Genomic DNA, 22,924 nt, shown 5'->3' with positions numbered 1-22,924 from the left:
CTCCCCACACACACACACACACACACACACACACACAGCTCCCCATTCCCTGTCCACCTACACACACACACACAGCTCCCCATTCCCTGTCCACCTACACACACACACACACAGCTCCCCATTCCCTGTCCACCTACACACACACACACAGAGCTCCCCATTCCCTGTCCACCTACACACACACACACACACACACACACACACACACACAGAGCTCCCCATTCCCTGTCCACCTACACACACACACACACACACACACACACACAGAGCTCCCCATTCCCTGTCCACCTACACACACACACACAGAGCTCCCCATTCCCTGTCCACCTACACACACAGAGCTCCCCATTCCCTGTCCACCTACACACACACAGAGCTCCCCATTCCCTGTCCACCTACACACACACAGAGCTCCCCATTCCCTGTCCACCTACACACACACAGAGCTCCCCATTCCCTGTCCACCTACACACACACACACACAGAGCTCCCCATTCCCTGTCCACCTACACACACACAGAGCTCCCCATTCCCTGTCCACCTACACACACACACAGAGCTGCCCATTCCCTGTCCACCTACACACACACACAGAGCTGCCCATTCCCTGTCCACCTACACACAGAGCTGCCCATTCCCTGTCCACCTACACACAGAGCTGCCCATTCCCTGTCCACCTACACACACACACAGAGCTGCCCATTCCCTGTCCACCACACACACACACACACACAGAGCTGCCCATTCCCTGTCCACCTACACACACACACAGAGCTGCCCATTCCCTGTCCACCTACACACAGAGCTGCCCATTCCCTGTCCACCACAGAGCTGCCCACACACACACACACACAGAGCTGCCCATTCCCTGTCCACCTACACACACACACAGAGCTGCCCATTCCCTGTCCACCTACACACACACACAGAGCTGCCCATTCCCTGTCCACCTACACACAGAGCTGCCCATTCCCTGTCCACCTACACACAGAGCTGCCCATTCCCTGTCCACCTACACACACACAGAGCTGCCCATTCCCTGTCCACCTACACACACACACACACACACAGAGCTGCCCATTCCTGTCCACCTACAGAGCTGCCCACAGTCCACCACACAAACAGAGCTGCCCATTCCCTGTCCACCTACACACAGAGCTGCCCATTCCCTGTCCACCTACACACACACACACAGAGCTGCCCATTCCCTGTCCACCTACACACACACACAGAGCTGCCCATTCCCTGTCCACCTACACACACACACAGAGCTGCCCATTCCCTGTCCACCTACACACACACACACACACACAGAGCTGCCCATTCCCTGTCCACCTACACACAGAGCTGCCCATCTCAAGTCCACCTACACAAACAGAGCTCCCCATTCCCTGTCCACCTACACACACACAGAGCTCCCCATTCCCTGTCCACCTACACACAGTTGCCTATTCCCCCATTCCCTGTCCACCTACACACAGAGCTGCCCATTCCCTGTCCACCTACACACACAGAGCTATTCTTCCCCCATTCCCTGTCCACCTACACACACTGGCACTCCTCTCATTTGTCTTGTCTCTCCTCACTCAGTTGCCCCTCTTTTCAACCTCTGTTTTCCCCTCCACCAGATTGGAGGCTAGCTGAGCTAATGTGTCTGACTACAGTACTGTATGATGACTGGGCAGGGGGAGGGAGAGAGGCTAGCTGAGCTAATGTGTCTGACTACAGTACTGTATGATGACTGGCCAGGGAGAGGGAGAGAGGCTAGCTGAGCTAATGTGTCTGACTACAGTACTGTATGGTGACTGGCCAGGGAGAGGGAGAGAGGCTAGCTGAGCTAATGTGTCTGACTACAGTACTGTATGATGACTGGCCAGGGAGAGGGAGAGAGGCTAGCTGAGCTAATGTGTCTGACTACAGTACTGTGATGGTGACTGGCCATGACTGGCCAGGGAGAGGGAGAGAGGCTAGCTGAGCTAATGTGTCTGACTACAGTACTGTATGGTGACTGGCCAGGGAGAGAGGCTAGCTGAGCTAATGGGTCTGACTACAGTACTGTATGGTGACTGGCCAGGGAGAGAGGCTAGCTGAGCTAATGTGTCTGACTACAGTACTGTATGGTGACTGGCCAGGGAGAGAGGCTAGCTGAGCTAATGTGTCTGACTACAGTACTGTATGGTGACTGGCCAGGGAGAGAGGCTAGCTGAGCTAATGTGTCTGACTACAGTACTGTATGGTGACTGGCCATGGGAGAGGGAGAGAGGCTAGCTGAGCTAATGTGTCTGACTACAGTACTGTATGGTGACTGGCCAGGGAGAGGGAGAGAGGCTAGCTGAGCTAATGTGTCTGACTACAGTACTGTATGATGACTGGCCAGGGAGAGGGAGAGAGGCTAGCTGAGCTAATGTGTCTGACTACAGTACTGTATGATGACTGGGCAGGGAGAGGGAGAGAGGGCCAGAGAATAGAGCGTGTGAGAGTAAAATATGAAAGAGGGAAAACAAATTGAGTAATGGAGAGAGTGAAAATGAGGAACAAGAGAGCCTGTGAGAATAAGCAAGACAGAGAGAACAAAGGGAAACCGAATTAGAGGCAGAGCAAGAGTGAAGCATGAGAGACAGAGGGAGCGTGTAGCGTGTTACCAGCTGTGTGGGTACTGGGTGCCAGCTGTGTTGGCTCAGCCAGTCATCACTGGAGCTCCGGCTCACAGGGTGCCTGCCTGCCTGCCGACCGGCAGTCGCTCCCCAGCTGTGTCCACAGCAACCGAGCGCCGCAGAGAAATCCAAAAAGCCCCCAGAGCGGAACAAACAGGGTTTACAGCCCAGCACTTCTGCTGCTGCCGAGCAGCCAACCTCACCGCCACCGCCTTGCCCCGTTACACGATCCCTCCTTCACTTTCCCTGGGTTTGTGGGCCGGAAAATCTGTTTATGTGCGCACACATAACATTTGTCAGAGGGGACAGGGAGGAGAGGGGGGGAGGCATTCAAATCCAATTATGGGGAATGCTCTTTGCATGAGTTACTGTTTAAGAAATTGATCCCACTCCAGATCTCTCTGCTTGTCAAAAGAACCCTGGAAAAAAAATATTTTATATAACTTCACTGTTCACAGCACCCAGCAAGATCACCTGTCTTTGTCAGTCTTTCAGAAACTACAGTATTTTGGCAACATGGTATCATGTGAACACTCTTTTGGGGGGTTTTCAAACCATTTTCACACAAGCTGAAACAAATGTCTGAAGGGTTCTGCATCACAAATAAAATGTTGTTTGTCACATGCACCGAATACAACAGGTACAATAGAACCTTACCATGAAATGCTTACTTACAAGCCCTTAACCAGCAATGCTGTTCAAGAAAATATTTAATAAAATATTTACTAAATAAACTAAAGTTAAACAAATCAGATCAATCAAAAAGTAACACAATAAATGTACAACAATAACAAGGCTATATACAGGGGGGGGGGATCTTGTGGCTTGGGGGTAGAAGCTGTTAAGGAGCCTTTTGGTCCTAGACTAGACGCTCCGGTACCGCTTGCCATGCGTAGCAGAGAGAACAGTGTATGACTTGGTGACTGGAGTCTAAACAATTATTTGAGCCTTCGTCTGACACGGCCTAGCAGAGGTGTGGACTTGAGTCACATAACTTGGACTCGAGTCAGACTCCGGCTCGACTTTGACTTAAACACCAATGACTCTTGACTTAACTTGGACTTGAGCCTTTTGACCCGAACTGACTTGATACCCTCCCCAAACCCAAATATGAAAACGATGCTTTTAAAAAAGTGTTTAGTGTATCAACTCTTCATTTAACGGATTACAGTTTGAATCGGACAGCAGCCAATCAAATTATGCCAGCTGAGAAAAAGTTGTGCGTGGAAGTGCAGAGGAACGTCGGCGGGTGAATTCAGATGGAGCCCTTGGAAAGATGATACCCAAAATGATTATTTTCAGATATCAAGACAACACTGTAGTCAACAAAAAACAGATTGCAACTTGCAAAACATGCGGGAAGAAAATTAGAGCAACAACTTCCAACTTTGTTCAACATTTGTAGCTGCACAAAGAACGGTAAGTTGTGGCTAATATAGCCGACAGCTACAGTATATATAATTTTGCTAGTGTAGCATGTAGGCTAACATAACATTAAATCAATGAGTCTCCACACAGTCAGTCAGTGCGGGAACGTGATCATTGCACCCAAGATTGAGCTACAACTGGCTAGGCAGTTGGTAGCCTAAATCCTGCCTGATGTTACTACTGTTCCTAAAACCCCTGACAGATGTTAGCCTACTGTAACCACACACACACAGAGAGAGACAGAGACACAGAGAGAGAGTGTGTGTGTGCATGCGTGTTTGTTAAGGTTGGCCGATTGTGTACAAGCCTACATTGACCGATTGCGCCCCATAGCGATCCTCGATATTTGATCAATATGGGGGGGGGTTGCGGCTGCGGTGCTACTGCTGCTGCCCAATTAACCACAACAGTCTCCAATCTCACAGTTCATGGAGACACATGTAGGGCAGTAGAGCATGAATCATCCACAGCTGAAAGCTATCAACAATGCAATACTGTCTGACCTGGTTATCGATTGCAACTTGCCTCTGTCTATTGTGGAAAACAAGAGTTTGTCACATTCTCTCAGTGGTTGACAGTAAGTACAGCCCAGTGTGTCGCAGGAACATTGACATCAAAAGTAGAGAACCTCGCTACAGAGAGAAGTTCAAAACTGAAAACTCAGTTGAGCAACACAGACCATGTTTCAGTCACAGTGGACATTTGGTCCGACCGAAAGATGATTCCTTGGTGTCACTGTGCACTGTATGGAGAAATGGAGACAGGATACAGCTCAAGTCCAATCTCTTTTCCTGTGACCGTTTCAAAGGCCCACACATGGCCGAAAGAATCTGTAAGCAATTTGAGGCCATGTGACAAGTACAGCATTAAAGATAAATTGGACTATATCATAGTGACAATGCTGCCAACAATAGCCACGGTGTGCTTCCCCATTGAACAAGAAGATTAACTACATGACGAAGATCACCTTGATGACCCAGAGCTCTGGAATGACCTAACCCTGGAAGACCAGCAAACAGTGGATTCTGCTATTGCAAAAAAACAGCGCTTGCAGTGTTTTGCTCACTCTCCAGCTGGTGGTGGGAGATGGCTTGAAAGAAACAAGTGATGACTCCTTCTCTTTCAAAGTTATCAAAATCAGCTCCCTGCTGCATACAAGCACAACATTCAAAAATGTGTTTGAGGCTGAATTCAGGGAAAGAGGCATCCCTGCTGTTGTCAACACAAGATGGAACTCAACACTGAGACAAGTGAAGGCAGTTATCCAATGTGACCATCTAAAGCTCAGTCATGTTCTAGAAAAGGCTGGGCACAAGGAGTTGTTGTTCACAGTACAGGAGCAGAATAAGTTGAAGGAGTTGGTGGACATTCTGAAGCCATTTGGAGAAGCAACAGATGTGACACAGGGGGAGAAGATAGTCACAATCAGTTCTGTTGTTCCCTCGGTCCTGTCCCTGAATCACCACCTGGAGCGGCGGAAGCCTGAAGTCCATTTCCTGAGCGGCCTGGTCAGAAGTCTCCAGGCATCCCTGAACAAAAGATTTATTGGAATCTTCAATGTGAAAAATGGCCAGGACACAAGATGGAATCATTGCCCACTTTTCAGATCCAGTCTACCTCAAAGCAGCTGCCTTGGATCCGGCTTTTTCTCTGATGTGGGTGGAGCACCATGTGCTGGTCAAGGAGGAGGTGGCACAAAGAGTGAAAGGTCAATATTATTGAGTTTAAAGTAACTTTTTCTCATAATTTAATCCAATTGACTGCAACAATACTTTTTCAGTTTAACCCACTGCATCAACAATACTCTAATACCAACTTTTTTGTTTCTGCTTTTACATGTTTTACCAGAACTGATTCTGCAAGGTGCTACAGGGACTGAGCAAGCTGTGCCTCTTGTTGATGAGAAAGAGTGAGAGGACCATAGTCTTGGACAAGAAGAAGGGCTGTTTGCAGCATACTGTAAGAGGCAGAAGAAAGCTGTTGGGGACACTCCAGAACTACAGCTAAGTCACTACCTTGACATATGAGAAGGACAGAATGCCCTCTTGTTCTGGACAATGAACATGAAGGCTCTTCCTTCACTGTCCCGAGTGGCCATCAGACTTGGCAGTGCCTGCCTCCAGTGCTCCGGTGGAGCGTGTCTTCAGCCATGGTGGCATCATTCTGTGGCCTCATCGTGCACAAATGACTGACAGACTTTTGCAAATGCAATGCATCATAGGGCCCTGAGATAAGAGAAAAAATGTAACTGTTTGTGTTCAAATTGTAGGCTTACTTGAAGTTCAGTAGCAGTTGTTTTGATGTACCTTTAAATAAATGATTGTAACTTCATGGCAGGATTGTTTTAAGTGTCTAGAGTATATCTGGAGAGGGAGAGAGAGCACTACAATATTTTGTTGTCATATTGATGTGTCTTTCTCATGGATACCCATGTATTTCCATGGAAATATAAAGTTTATTTGGAAAGTAATAAATATATATATTTTTAAAGCATTCATGATTTCCGTAAATGTAATATACTAACTCCACTGTAACCACTGTGGTTCTCTGGACATGATGAAGGGGGGGTGGGGTGGAGAGCCGAGGCAGGCAGAGAGAGCCGAGGCAGGCAGAGAGAGCCGAGGCAGGCAGAGAGAGCCGAGGCAGGCAGAGAGAGCCGAGGCAGGCAGAGAGAGCCGAGGCAGGCAGAGAGAGCCGAGGCAGGCAGAGAGAGCCGAGGCCGAGAGAAAGCGTTCCAGGCCTCCTAGTGTTCCAGTCTCAGGTCAGGGAGCAGGTATCTGTAGCTGTGTGAGAGACTAGGGATTAGAGAGCTTGTTGTTCACAGCAGCATGAGATGACTGATCAGCAGTCAGATAGAAAGGGAGCTAAAATAGCCCCCCCCCCTCCTTACTTTTGCTGGGACACAGTTTCCACTATGGCCCCACTGCAATGTCAAAATGTGTTCTATTTTCAACTGTCCTCTTCTTTCTTATTTCCTCTGTTTACATACCCTTTGATATCACAATATAATTGAGACAGTAATAAAAATTATCTTGTAAAATAAAAACAGTTGCAGTTCTATTTGTAGGTTATTTATATTTTTATGTCGCTGAATCATTGGCAATTCAACAAGACTACCCTATTTCAAATTCAACATCTCCCCTAGGCTAGCAAAGCACAGGCAGTTAAAAAAGGAACATTGGAATTAAAGGTTTATTTGAAGCGTTATACTTCCCTCAGACAGTGGGAAATGGCAAGGCCTTTCTTTCTCTGATACACTTTCATGGTTTCAATATAACAAGCAGAGAACAGCAGCCACATGATACTGGAGCAGGTTTCTGCACGCTTGATAAAGATGTCCTGGGGCCTTCACCGTGGCTTCCTTTCTGCTTGCACCTTTTGTTATACCATTCCCTCCCAAGAATATGCACAATGTCAGTTGTGACTTGAATATAGAGTTGAATCCCTTTTCTTGTGAGAGGGACTTGTGATTGTATCAGTAGACTAGCTCCATGGGGGATTGGGTGGAAAACGTACAGCACTTTGGTTGATATGATGACGAAGAGCTTATTTCTACCTCTTACTCATTGGGTCTTTTCAGTTTCAGCTTTGTTCTCTTTGGTTATTTCTCACGTTCATGGAAACCAAACCATTTCGTTTTCTCTATGAACAATAGACAAAACCAGGTATTCCCAAACTGGGATACACGCACCAGTTTTTTCAAACAGTCCATTTATATTTTCCAACGGGGCTATACATTTGGGTGAGGTTTTTTTCTCGCCTGAGTAGCCTCGTTTCACTGCCAAAAATAAAATTAAACCATTTAGTGTTCAGCGAAATAACAACAATGTCCAATACAGGTAGCCTAGTCAAATCATTCAAGGAATTCCACTAACGGTCCGTATGCAACTAAACGTAGCTACTGCTCATGTTGGTATCTGTACTAATGGCACAGAATCCATGACAGGAGACAGTGGACTGGTAACGCTTGTGCAAGCAGTTGCTCCCGTCGCCACTTGGGTACACTGCAGCATCCACTGACCTGAAAGACGTTTTGGCCACTGCAGGGAAAATGGTTAACTTTGTTAAAGCAAGGCCCCTGAACTCTCGTGTATTTTCTGCATTATGCAATGATATGGGCAGCGACCATGTAACGCTTTTACAACATAGAAGTGCGCTGGTTATCAAGGGGCAAAGTATTGACACGTTTTTTAAAAAAGGTTTCTCTACTGACCATAATTTTCACTTCTCTGACCGCTTGCATGATGACGAGTTTCACACGACTGGCCTATCTGGGTGATGCTTTTTCTCTCCTGAATGATCTGAATCTAGGATTACAGGGAGTATGATTAAGAAGTTGGAGCTCTTTTCTGTCTGCATTAACAAGGACAACACTTAGGTCTTTCCATCATTGTATGATTTTTTTGTGTGCAAACTCAAACTTTACAGAGAATGTCAAATGTGATATAGCGAAGCACTTGAGTGAGATGGGTGCGCAATTACGCAGGTACTTTCCCAGAATGGATGACACAAACAACTGGATTCGTTATCCCTTTCATGCCCTGCCTCCAGTCCACTTACCGATATCGGAACAAAAGAGCCTCATCGAAATTGCAACAAGCGGTTGTGAAATTTGAATTTAATCAGAAGCCACTTACAGATTTCTGAACAGAGTATTCTGCCTTGGCAAATTGTGCTGTTAAGACACCGATGCCCTTTGCAACCATGTACCTGTGTGAGAGTGGATTCGCGGCCCTCACTAGCATGAAAACTAAATACAGGCACAGACTGTGTATGGAAAATGATTTAAGAATGAGACTCTCCAATACAACCCAAAATTGTAGTGTTATGTGCATCCTTGCAAGCACATCCTTCTCATTAACCTGTGGTGAGTTATTCAGAATTTTCGATGAACAAATAAGGTTTTATATGTGTTACGAATCCCTTTTGGCCCGACAGTCTAGGGGGGGATGGTAATGAGACCCGTAACATAACTCATGCAAATTATAATTGTGACAAAGTAAAAGTGTGAACGAAATAACCACGATAACTGAAATTATACCGTCAAACTCAGGGTTTATTGTAAAACACACGGTAATGGGTGGAGCAGGAAAAGGGGCTGAGCTGGACCCAAGGAAAGAAACAATAAGCATCCAAAACACCCCTAAGCTAGACTAGCCTATTTTAACAACAGCTAACTAACCAAAAATACAGTGGGTGGTCCGCCCAGTTCTAACTAGTGTTTTTAACAAAGTCTACCTACGGGTAGTGTATGCCCATGGGCAACTTGTCTTGGTTTCCCTTTTTCCCACCAGCAATCAAACAAACACCATAACCAAAAACAATACTCACAGGAGATGACAAAGTGATTTGGAGGTGCTCAAACAAGAGAGGTTAAGACACAAAGAGAGAGTGAAACAGAGCGATCTACATACATGGCATTTACAGAGAGATTGAGCTCTAGAGCAAACAACTGATCGGGTTTTTAAACCAAGGGAAAGGAACTGTGATAGGGTAGGAAACAGGAGGAGGTGTGTCTTCTGATTGATGATTGATTGTTGACTGATTGGGGAGTGATGATGTTCACCTGTGAGGGGAGAAGGAGAGAAAAGAAACACACACAGGATACTTGTATCCGTAACAATATGTAAGATAGTTAAATACGAGTACAATTATTCATTATTATTTATTATGTTATTATTTGTGCCCTGGTCCTATAAGAGCTCTTTGTCACTTCCCACGAGCCGGGTGTGACATAAAACTCATACTCATTCTTATGTTAAATAAATGTATTGTACAGTGCGTGTGTGGCAGGTTTACAATGATGGTAAAAAACAACATTTGAGACATTTGCGCTGACCCTCGTGCTAGAGGGGGTATGCAGCTGGAGGTTGAATGTTTGAAGGGTTACAGCAATATAAAACATTTGGGAACCACTGAACTACCATTTAGTTTTCTGTATGAACTTTAAAAGACTAAATCATTTAGTTCTCTATGAACCATAATAGACTAAACCATTTGAACCCAAACTTAGAATTTTATGTTTGTCAGTGTAGGCTTTGATGTTGGCTTCTTTCTACCTCCACTAATTCCAGCCTCATCCTTCTAACATGTTGTCAACCTCCACTACCTCCAGCCTCATCCTTCTAACATATTGACTACCTCCAGCCTCATCCTTCTAACATGTTGTCTACCTCCACTACGTCCACTACCTTCAGCCTCATCCTTCTAACATGTTGTCTACCTCCATTACGTCCACCACCTTCAGCCTCATCCTTCTAACATGTTGTCAACCTCCACTACCTCCAGCCTCATCCTTCTAACATGTTGTCTACCTCCACTACCTCCAGCCTCATCCTTCTAACATGTTGTCTACCTCCACTAAGTCCACTACCTCCAGCCTCATCCTTCTAACATGTTGTCAACCTCCACTACCTCCAGCCTCATCCTTCTAACATGTTGTCTACCTCCACTACCTCCAGCCTCATCCTTCTAACATGTTGTCAATCTCCACTACCTCCAGCCTCAACCTTCTAACATGTTGTCAACCTCCACTACCTCCAGCCTCATCCTTCTAACATGTTGTCAACCTCCACTACCTCCAGCCTCATCCTTCTAACATGTTGTCAACCTCCACTACCTCCAGCCTCATCCTTCTAACATGTTGTCAACCTCCACTACCTCCAGCCTCATCCTTCTAACATGTTGTCTACCTCCACTACCTCCAGCCTCATCCTTCTAACATGTTGTCAACCTCCACTTCCTCCAGCCTCATCCTTCTAACATGTTGTCAACCTCCACTACCTCCAGTCTCATCCTTCTAAACATGTTGTCAACCTCCACTACCTCCAGACTCATCCTTCTAACATGTTGTCTACCTCCACTACGTCCACTACCTTCAGCCTCATCCTTCTAACATGTTGTCTACCTCCACTCTCTCCACTACCTTCAGCCTCATCCTTCTAACATGTTGTCAACCTCCACTACCTTCAGCCTCATCCTTCTAACATGTTATCAACCTCCACTACCTCCAGCCTCATCCTTCTAACATGTTGTCTACCTCTACTAAGTCCACTACCTTCAGCCTCATCCTTCTAACATGTTGTCAACCTCCACTACCTCCAGCCTCATCCTTCTAACATGTTGTCAACCTCCACTACCTCCAGCCTCATCCTTCTAACATGTTGTCAACCTTCACTACCTTCAGCCTCATCCTTCTAACATGTTGTCAACCTCCACTACCTCCAGCCACATCCTTCTAACCTGTTGTCAACCTCCACTACCTCCAGCCTCATCCTTCTAACATGTTGTCAACCTCCACTACCTCCAGCCTCATCCTTCTAACATGTTGTCTACCTCCACTACCTCCAGCCTCATCCTTCTAACATGTTGTCAACCTCCACTACCTCCAGCCTCATCCTTCTAACATGTTGTCTGCCTCCACTACCTCCAGCCTCATCCTTCTAACATGTTGTCAATCTCCACTACCTCCAGCCTCATCCTTCTAACATGTTGTCAACCTCCACTACCTCCAGCCTCATCCTTCTAACATGTTGTCAACCTCCACTACCTCCAGCCTCATCCTTCTAACATGTTGTCAACCTCCACTACCTCCAGCCTCATCCTTCTAACATGTTGTCAACCTCCACTACCTCCAGTCTCATCCTTCTAACATTTTGTCAACCTCCACTACCTCCAGCCTCATCCTTCTAACATGTTGTCAACCTCCACTACCTCCAGCCTCATCCTTCTAACATGTTGTCAACCTCCACTACCTCCAGCCTCATCCTTCTAACATGTTGTCAACCTCCACTACCTCCAGCCTCATCCTTCTAACATGTTGTCAACCTCCACTACCTCCAGCCTCATCCTTCTATCATGTTGTCAACCTCCACTACCTCCACTCCTTACACCACCTCCAGCCTCATCCTTCTAACATGTTGTCTGCCTCCACTACCTCTAGCCTCATGTAGGTTATCAACCCATTTCTCTGTGTCTTTGTCCCCATGCAGACTTTGACTTCAGCGTGCCTGGCTCCAAGAAGCTCCACAACCTCATCTCCTAGCTGAAGAAGTCGATCAAGATCCTGGAGGCCAAGACCAAGCAGCTGCCCAAGTTCTTCCTGATCGAGGAGAAGTGTCGCTTCCTCAGCAACTTCTCCACCCAGACCGCTAAGGTGGAGATCCCTGGGGAATTCCTCATGCCCAAGCCCACACACTACTACATCAAGATCGCCCAGTACTGTACAGCACACTGATACAGTATAGACACACAAACAAACACACAACAAGTCTTGTTATGCACCCATTACCTCCCAGGTAGTAGCAGTGTATGAGTGTTTCCTCTAGGTTCATGCCCAGAGTGGAGATTGTCCAGAAACACAACTCAGCAACACTGCGTCTCTACATCAGAAGTCTCAACTGGAACATCTATGCCTGACTGGCTGATTTCCACAGAGAGGAGAGGGTCCTACAGCTACTGAGGCTGCTCAACCCTTGTCTAGAGAAGAGACTCTTCTTAACTTCTATGACACACTGGTCTAGATCTCTTTCTATGTCTCTCTCTAGCCCTCCTCACTCTCCTCTGTCTAGTCTCTATAGTTCAGCAAGAGACACCTCTTCCTCATTCGGACAGCACACTGGACTACTGCTTTACGTCTGTCTGAAAATGTCCCCTTGTCCCCTTCCCTCGGTCTTCGACTCTCCTCTTCCATATCTCTCTCTCCATCTGTGTCTGGGCTATCTGTTTTCCTCTTGTCAAGTCAGTCCTTTCACAGGCAGTTTAAAATTTCCTCTCCCTTTATATCTGCGGCTCTCAACCCAGGACTGCATTTCTCAAGGAGAGAGTAGAAATGTCAAGAGTAGCTCAGAGTAAAATGTTTTTCCAAGGGCATGTCAATGCATTCGAAGGCATGGATGTTTAAATCCTAGGTCTTTAACTGAGCTGTATATATGTTTTTCTTTAAAGAGAAACAGGGCAAAAAAAAAGAAAAGAGAGGAAAGAGGGAAATGAAATGTCAGTGAATTGTGCCGACTTGTGTCAGGGCAGAGAATCAGTCAGTCAGTGAGTAAATAAAATAAGATGCAAGTTTATTACCACAGGAGGCTGGTTGAGAGATGAAATCTAGCTTGTCTTTCTATGATGGACTCATCAGTGTTGTGGTGAACCACTTCCAGGGCAGAGGTCACGGGCATACTCATGGGGAGCTACAATGTTCTGGTCTGACAACATAAAGAAGTGCATTTCCATTTAGCATTAAGAGGCCTTATGTCTTTCCTTTCATCTGCTCTGATCTAAAGAGATGGGGTATAGATTAGAAAGATGGGGTATAGATTAGAAAGATGGGGTACAGATTAGATAGATGGGCTATAGATTAGAAAGATGGGGTACAGATTAGATAGATGGGCTATAGATTAGAAAGATGGGGTACAGATTAGATAGATGGGCTATAGATTAGAAAGATGGGGTAGATTAGATAGATGGGCTATAGATTAGATAGATGGGCTATAGATTAGAAAGATGGGGTATAGATTAGATAGATGGGCTATAGATTAGATGGGGTATAGATTAGATAGATGGGCTATAGATTAGAAAGATGGGGTATAGATTAGATAGATGGGCTATAGATTAGAAAGATGGGGTATAGATTAGATAGATGGGGTATAGATTAGATAGATGGGCTATAGATTTGAAAGATGGGGTATAGATTAGAAAGATGGGGTACAGATTAGATAGATGGGCTATAGATTTGAAAGATGGGGTATAGATTAGAAAGATGGGGTACAGATTAGATAGATGGGGTACAGATTAGATAGATGGGGTATAGATTAGATAGATGGGCTATAGATTAGATAGATGGGGTATAGATTAGAAAGATGGGGTATAGATTAGATAGATGGGCTATAGATTAGAAAGATGGGGTATAGATTAGATAGATGGGGTACAGATTAGATAGATGGGCTAGATTTTCCATCACGTAGACTGGGAGATGTTTAGATGTATTGGGTCAGACAACAACATTGACGAATACGCTGATACGGTAGTGATAGAGTTCATTAGAACGTGCGTTGAAGATGTCATTCCCATAGCAATAGATTAAAACATTTAAACCAGAAACCGTGGAATTGATGGAGAGTATAGATTAGATGTGAAACTGAAGGCATAGAACCACTGATTTTACATAGATGGATATATATTAGCAATGGGGTGTCTGGTAAGATGACTAGAATACAAACAGATTTGAAAGAGCTATTCCCTTAGATAGAGGCTATCAAACAAGATTTGAAAGCGCCAGTACAGAGACAAAGTAGAATCTCAATTTGAAAGACGGCTATAGACACAAGAGGTATGTGGCAGGGTCTACAGTCAATCACGGACTGAAAGAGGAAGAAACCCAGCCCAGTCACGATAGACCAGATAGATGTCTTGCTCCCAGGCAGACTAAATGGGGTAATTAGATTTTTAGATGACATAGAGGACAGATTAGATAGATGGGCCATAGATTACATAGACATAGATTGCAGATGGAATATAGATTAGATAGTCTCTCCTTAGATTGCAGTATTGATTAGTGAGTAAGACATTTAAACGTGATGGGGTATAGCAAGGCTGCAGGCCCAGACGGTATAGATCCCCAGCCGCGCCCTCAGAGCATAGACCAGCTGGCATAGTGGTTTACGGACATATTCAACCAATCCCTATACCAGTCTGCTGTTAGAAACATGCTTCAAGAGGGCCACCATTGTTCCTATAGATTAGAAAGGTATAGATTAGATAACTATAGATTAGAAAGAGTATAGATTAGATAGATGGGGTATAGATTAGATGAGAGCTATAGATTCACAGATTAGATAGATGAAGATTTGAAAGATGGGTATAGATTAGAAAGATGGGGCACAGACTACAGATTAGATAGATGGGGTATAGATTAGATAGATGGGAAGTGCTTTAGAGATGGGGTATAGATTAGAAAGATCACCTCCACCCTACCTGACATAGATTTGAAAGATGGGGTATAGATTAGATAGATCCAGATTTGCTTGGGCCCAAGATAGGTCCACAGACGATGCAATAGATTCAACCACACTGCACACTGCCAGATTAGATAGATGGGCTAACCCATCTAGAAAGAGGAATACAGATTAGATAGATGGAATGCTGTTAGATAGATACAGCTCGGCATTCAACAGATAGTATAGATTCCAATGGGCTATAGATTAGACCGATGGGTATAGATTAGATAGATGGGCTATAGATTAGAAAGATGGGGTATAGATTAGATAGATGGGGTATAGATTAGATAGATGGGCTATAGATTTGAAAGATGGGGTATAGATTAGAAAGATGGGGTACAGATTAGATAGATGGGCTATAGATTTGAAAGATGGGGTATAGATTAGAAAGATGGGTACTAGATGGGGTACAGATTAGACTTCCTGGGCTATAGATTAGATAGATGGGGTATAGATTAGAAAGGGGGCCCCCAGGTGGCTATAGGAAAGATGGGGCATTAGAAAGATCTCCTTAGCTGATCCTCATTAGAAAGATGGGGCCCCAGATGAGATAGATGGGCTATAGATTTGAAAGATGGGCCCCTCCTAGAAAGATGGGCCCTATATTATATAGACGACTATATTAGATACGCCTCCAACTCAATGGGACACAACAGTGGTAAATTAACGACGAGACGGCCTACAGGGATGGAATATAGATTTGATAGAGATGGGTTATAGATTAGATAGAGGGGTATTGATTAGATATATGGGTAGATGACAGTGGGAAAGATAACCTCATAGATGGGGTATCAAGATTAGATAGATGGAATATAGATTAGAAAACTAGATTAGATAGAGATGATTGTGGACTTCAGGAAACAGCAGAGGGAACACCCCCATCCACATCGATGGAAACAGTAGATAGAGAGGGTAGAAGATAGATTATAGATTTCCTGGGGCATAGATTACATCAGATGGGACAAACTGGGAATAGATGGGGTATATATTAAATAGATGGGGTATAGATTAGATAGATGGGGTATAGATTAGAAAAGGCGCAGATTAGATAGATGGGCTATAGATTGAAAGATGGGGTACAGATTAGATAGATGGGCTATAGATTAGAAAGATGGGGTACAGATTAGTCATGGGCTATAGATTAGAAATGGGCTATAGATTAGAAGACTATAGATTACAGATGCACAATTCGAGAGCATCCTGGCGGGCTGTATCACCGCCTGGTAGATGGGGCAACTAGATAGACCGCCCTCAATTAGTAGAGGCTCTCCAGAGGGTATTGATTGAGGTCTGATTACACAACGCATAGATAGATGGGGTATAGAAACTACCTGCCCTCCAGGACACCTAGACAGAGACCCGATGATGACAGGAAGGCCATAAAGAGAATAGATACATAGATGGGGTATAGATTAGATAGATGGAATATAGATTAGATAGAGATGGGGTATAGATTAGATAGATGGGGTATTGATTAGATATATGGAGTATAGATTACAAGGCCATCAGACTAAATTAAACAGCCAGATGGAATATAGATTAGATAGACTGTCATACCAGATAGATGGTCAGATTAGCCAACACACTGTCAATGACACTGGGATATAGATTACATAGAGCCATATTTAATCATGGGTATATATTAAATAGATGGGGCCATTAGAAAGATGGGGTATAGATTAGCCACTTTAAGATTAATGGCTACCTTACAGATTAGATAGATGCTAATAGATTAGAAACTGGGGTACAGATTAGATAGATCCAGCCAGATTTAGATTAGATAGATGGGCTATAGATTAGATAGATGGGAAGATTAGAACATGGGGTACAACACCTTCAGATTAGATAGATGGGCTATAGATTGATGGGGTATAGATTAGATTGTTCATCTAGATAGATATAGATTTGAAAGATGGGGTATGATTACTTAGATCTATATCATTGAAACTGCATCCTTATGTAATACATTAGTATCACTAGCCACTTTAACTATGCCACTTGGTTTACATACTTATCTTATATGTATATACTGTATTCGATATCATCTACTGTATCTTGCCTATGCTGCTCTGTACCATCACTCATTCATATATCAGATTAGATGTACATAGATTTGAAAGATTATAGATTAGTATAAGAAAGATGGGGTTTTTTTTTTTGAATTGTTAGTCAGCAGATTAGAAAGATGGGGTACAGATTAGAAAGATGGGGTACAGATGAGATAGATGGGCTATAGATTAGAAAGATGGGGTACAGATTAGATTTTTTTGAAATTGTTAGTTAGATTAGAAAGATTGATTAGATAGATGGGCTATATTAGACTGCATTGTCGGAACTAGAAGCACAAGCATTTGGGCTAGATTACACTCGCAGATTAACATCTGCTAACCATGTGTATGTGACAAATAAAATTTGATTTGATTTGATTTGATTTGATTTGATTTATATTAGATAGATGGGCTATAAATTAGATAGATGGAATATAGATTTGATAGAGATGGGTTATAGATTAGATAGATGGGGTATTGATTAGATATATGGAGTATAGATGACATAGTGGGATATAGATTAGATAGATGGGGTATAGATTACATAGATGGGGTATAGATTAGATAGATGGGGTATAGATTAGATAGATGGGGTATAGATTAGAAAGATGGGGTACAGATTAGATAGATGGGCTATATATTAGATAGATGGGGTATAGATTAGATAGATGGAATATAGATTAGATAGAGATGGGGTATAGATTAGATAGATGGGGTATTGATTAGATATATGGAGTATAGATTACATAGTGGGATATAGATTAGATAGATGGGGTATAGATTAAATATATGGGGTAAATATTAGACAGATGGAATATAGATTAGATAGAGATGGGGTATAGATTAGATAGATGGGGTATAGATTAGATATATGGGGTATAGATTACATAGATGGGATATAGATTAGATAGATGGGATATAGATTAGATAGATGGGGTATAGATTAGATTAATGGGATAAAGATTAGATAGGATATAGGTTAGATAGATGGGATATAGATTCAATACATGGGGTATAGATTCGATAGGTATGGGGTATAGATTAGATAGATGGGGTATTTTTTATTAGTTTATTTTATTTAACCTTCATTTAACTAGGCAAGTCAGTTAATTAAGAACAAATTCTTATTTACAATGACGGTCTCCCAAAAGGCAAAAGGACTCTTGCGGGCACGGGGCCTGGGATAAAAAAATATATAAAAAAATACAATATAAATATAGGACAAAACACACATCAGAACAAGAGAGACAACACTACATAAAGAGATACCCAAGACAACAACATAGCAAGGCAGCAACACATGACAACACAGCATGGTAGCAACACAACATAACAACATGGTAGAAACACAACATGGTAGCAGCACAAACATGGTACAAACATTATTGGGCACAATCAACAGCACAAACGTCAAGAAGGTAGAGACAACAATACATCACACAAAGCAGCCACAACTGTCAGTAAGAGTGTCCATGATTGAGTCATTGAATGAAGAGATTCAGATAAAACTGTACAGTTTGAGTGTTTGTTGCAGCTCGTTCCAGTCGCTAGCTGCAGCGAACTGAAAAGAGGAGCGACCCAGGGATGTGTGTGCTTTGGGGACCTTTAACAGAATGTGAATGGCAGAATGGGTGTTGTATGTGGAGGATGAGGGCTGCAGTAGATATCTCAGATAAGGGAGAGTGAGGCCTAAGAGGGTTTTATAAATAAGCATCAACTAGTGGGTCTTGCTATGGGTATACAGAGATGACCAGTTTACAGAAGAGTATAGAGTGCTGTGCTGTGTCCTATAAGGAGCATTGGTGGCAAATCTGATGGCCGAATGGTAAAGAACATCTAGCCGCTCGAGAGCACGCTTACTTGCCGATCTATAAATGACCATCCTACTCATTATCTAGCATGGGTAGGATGGTCATCTGAATCAGGGTTAGTTAGGCAGCTGGGGTGAAAAAGGAACGATTACAATAGAGGCAACCAAGTCTAGATGTAACTTTAGCCTGCAGCTTGGATATGTGCTGAGAGAAGGACAGTGTACCGTCTGGCCATACTCCCAAATACTTGTAGGAGGTGACTACCTCAAGCTCTAAACCCTCAGAGGTAGTAATCAAACCTGTGGTGAGAGAAGCATTCTTCTTACCAAATCACATTACCTTTGTTTTCGGAGGTGTTCAGAACAAGGTTAAGGGTAGAGAAAGCTTGTTGAACACTAAGAAATCTTTGTTGTAGAGCATTTTTTAATAAATCCTCTTAGGGATAGTGAGACGCTAGCGTTTCAAGTGGCCAATAGCCTCGGAAAATGCATAGCGCCAAATTCAAATAAAACGCGATAAAACTCAAACTTAAATCACACATGCAGGGTACTCAATTAAAGCTACACTCGTTGTGAATCCAGCCAACATGTCAGATTTTAAAAATGCTTTTCGGCGAAAGCATGAGAAGCTATTATCTGATATCATGCACCCCCCTGAACCACCTGAACGAGTTGTAAACAAAATAATTTGCGTAGCCGGCACTACACAAAACGCTGAAATAAAATATAAAACATGCATTACCTTTGACGAGCTTCTTTGTTGGCACTCCAATATGTCCCATAAACATCACAATTGGTCCTTTTTTAAAATGAATTCCGTCCATGTATACCCAAAATGTCCATTTATAAAGCAGGTTTGATCCTGAAAAAAACAGCTTTCCAAAACACAACGTCACTACAAAACATTTCAAAAGTTGCCTATAAACTTTGCCAAAATATTTCAAACTACTTTTGTAACACAACTTTAGGTATTTTTTAATGTTAATAATCGATCAAATTGTAGACGAAGAATTGTGAAGAATCAACAACAAGTGGGACACAATCATGAACTGGAACGACATTTATTGGATATTTCAAACTTTTTTAACAAATCAAAACCTGAAAAATTGGGCGTGCAAAATTATTCAGCCCCTTTACTTTCAGTGCAGCAAACTCTCTCCAGAAGTTCAGTGAGGATCTCTGAATGATCCAATGTTGACCTAAATGACTAATGATGATAAATACAATCCACCTGTGTGTAATCAAGTCTCTGTATAAATGCACCTGCACTGTGATAGTCTCAGAGGTCCGTTAAAAGCGCAGAGAGCATCATGAAGAACAAGGAACACACCAGGCAGGTCCGAGATACTGTTGTGAAGAAGTTTAAAGCCGGATTTGGATACAAAAAGATTTCCCAAGCTTTAAACATCCCAAGGAGCACTGTGCAAGCGATAATATTGAAACGGAAGGAGTATCAGACCACTGCAAATCTACCAAGACCTGGCCGTCCCTCTAAACTTTCAGCTCATACAAGGAGAAGACTGATCAGAGATGCAGCCAAGAGGCCCATGATCACTCTGGATGAACTGCAGAGATCTACAGCTGAGGTGGGAGACTCTGTCCATAGGACAACAATCAGTCGTATATTGCACAAATCTGGCCTTTATGGAAGAGTGGCAAGAAGAAAGCCATTTCTTAAAGATATCCATAAAAAGTGTCGTTTAAAGTTTGCCTTAAAGTTTACATTTAAGGAGCTCCTTTAGCACCTCTGACTCAGTGATTGCCTGCAGGGAGAAACTTTGTAGCGGGACAGGGGGAAAAGAGTGAGAAGCATCGGGGGTAACCAACGGACATTGTAACAATAATCGACAATCGACAAGACCATGGAAACCAAAGGGCACATCTATACGAATACTAATCAGTGGGAATAGGGGACAGGTGTGCGTGATGAAAGTTCGGGAGGGATCCATGACATTCTTGGGGTTAGACCCACAGAGAGAGAATTGCTCCTTAAAGTAACTAACTTTGGCCTTCTGGATAGCCTGAGTGCACGTATTTCTCATTTGCCTGAATGAGAGCCAGTCAGCCTGAGTATGTGTGTGCGAAGCCTTTCGCCAAATGCAATTCTTGAGGTGGAGTAACTCTGCAAGATCACGGTCGAACCAGTGGCTGAACCTGTTTTTAATTCTCTTTTTTTTATGGGGCGTGTTTGTTAACAATACCACTGGAATACATATATATAAAATGAAGGTCCAAGTGTCTTCGACAGAGGGGATCAAGCTGGTTCTATACAGATGTCAGTTCATGAAGGAAGCTCATTAAAGTTTTTTAGCAAGCATTTATGACAAATCAGGACAGGTCGTTTCACAAAGCAGCCATTACGAACACAGACTGTAAAACAGTGATCACTAAGGTCATTACTGAAAACACCCGACTGATACCTAAAAGGATTATTTGTGAGGATAACATTGAGGAGAGTATGTGTTTAGAGTCATACCTTGTGGGATTGGTGATAATCTGAGAAAGTTTTAGGGAGTCCCATTGCGTTAGGACTTGGTCAGGTGGTTTGAGCATGTCCCAGTTTAGGTCACCTAGGAAATATTCAGACTCAGTGTAAGATGCCAGGAGAGAGCTTAGGGCAGGTAGGGTACAGGCCGATGCTGATGGAGGATGATAACACCCAGCAACAGTCAACAAAGTGCTATTTGAAAGTTTAATGTTTAAAACCAGCAAATCAAATTGTTTGGGGACAGACTTGGTGGAGACAACCAAGCACTGAAGGTGATCCTTGGTAAAGATTGCCAATCCACCACCTTTGGAAGATCTGTCTTGCCGAAAAAGGTTTAACCAGAAAGGTTAACATCAGTATTCAAAACACTCTTCCTTAACCACGTCTCAGTAATGGACAACACATCTGGATTGGAGCTGTGAACCCACACTTTCAATTTATCAATTTTAGGCAATAAGCTTCTAATGTTAAAGTGCAGAAAACCCAGGCTTTTATGAGAGCAGAAATCAGTGAAGCAGATATCAGAGCACAAGTCAGAATTGGGGCTAGCAATTGTATATGGGCCAGGGTGTACATGCACATTTCCAGATATCATCAACAGTAATACAATCAAGGCACGGCAGAGGACAGGGAGAGCTCTGCAGTGCTGATTTATGACATCTGAATGTGCATCATATTGTACAGCAATTTCATCTGGTAACATTAATACATAGATGGGGTATAGATTAGATAGATGAAATATAGAGTAGATAGATGGGGTATAGATTTTATAGATTGTGGTATAGATTAGTTAGATGGAATATAGAATAGATTGGATATGGAATAGATTAGAAAGATGGGATACATATTACATTAATTGGATATAGATTAGATAGATGGGGCATAGATTAGATAGATGGGGCTACAGATTATATAGATTGAATATAGATTACATAGATGGGGTATAGATTTGAAAGATGGGATACAGATTAAATGAATGGGATATAGATTAGATAGATGGGGTATAGATTAGATAGGATATAGATTAGATAGAATATAGATTAGATAGACGGGTACAGATTAGATAGATGGGGTATAGATTAGATAGGATATAGATTAGATAGATGGGATATAGATTAGATAGAATATAGATTAGATAGACGGGTACAGATTAGATAGATGGGGTATAGATTAGATAGAGATGGGATATAGATTAGATAGAAATGGGATATAGAATAGATAGACTTGGTATATAGGTTAGATAGAGATGGGATATAGGTTAGATAGAGATGGGATATAGGTTAGATAGAGATGGGATATAGATTAGATAGAATATAGATTAGATAGACGGGTACAGATTAGATAGATGGGGTATAGATTAGATAGAATATAGATTAGATAGACGGGTACAGATTAGATAGATGGGGTATAGATTAGATAGAGATGGGATATAGATTAGATAGAAATGGGATATAGAATAGATAGACTTGGTATATAGGTTAAATAGAGATGGGATATAGGTTAGA

At 43.0% G+C, this 22,924-nt stretch overlaps 1 pseudogene; it reads left to right on the top strand.

Moving 5' to 3' along the window:
- The window catches only part of LOC112261354, a 153,894-nt pseudogene that overhangs the window by 115,162 nt on the left and 15,808 nt on the right, over positions 1–22,924 (top strand).

Source organism: Oncorhynchus tshawytscha, linkage group LG27, assembly GCF_018296145.1.
Source record: "Oncorhynchus tshawytscha isolate Ot180627B linkage group LG27, Otsh_v2.0, whole genome shotgun sequence".
Classification (NCBI taxonomy): domain Eukaryota; kingdom Metazoa; phylum Chordata; class Actinopteri; order Salmoniformes; family Salmonidae; genus Oncorhynchus; species Oncorhynchus tshawytscha.
This window is presented reverse-complemented; position numbering and strand designations above follow the sequence as displayed.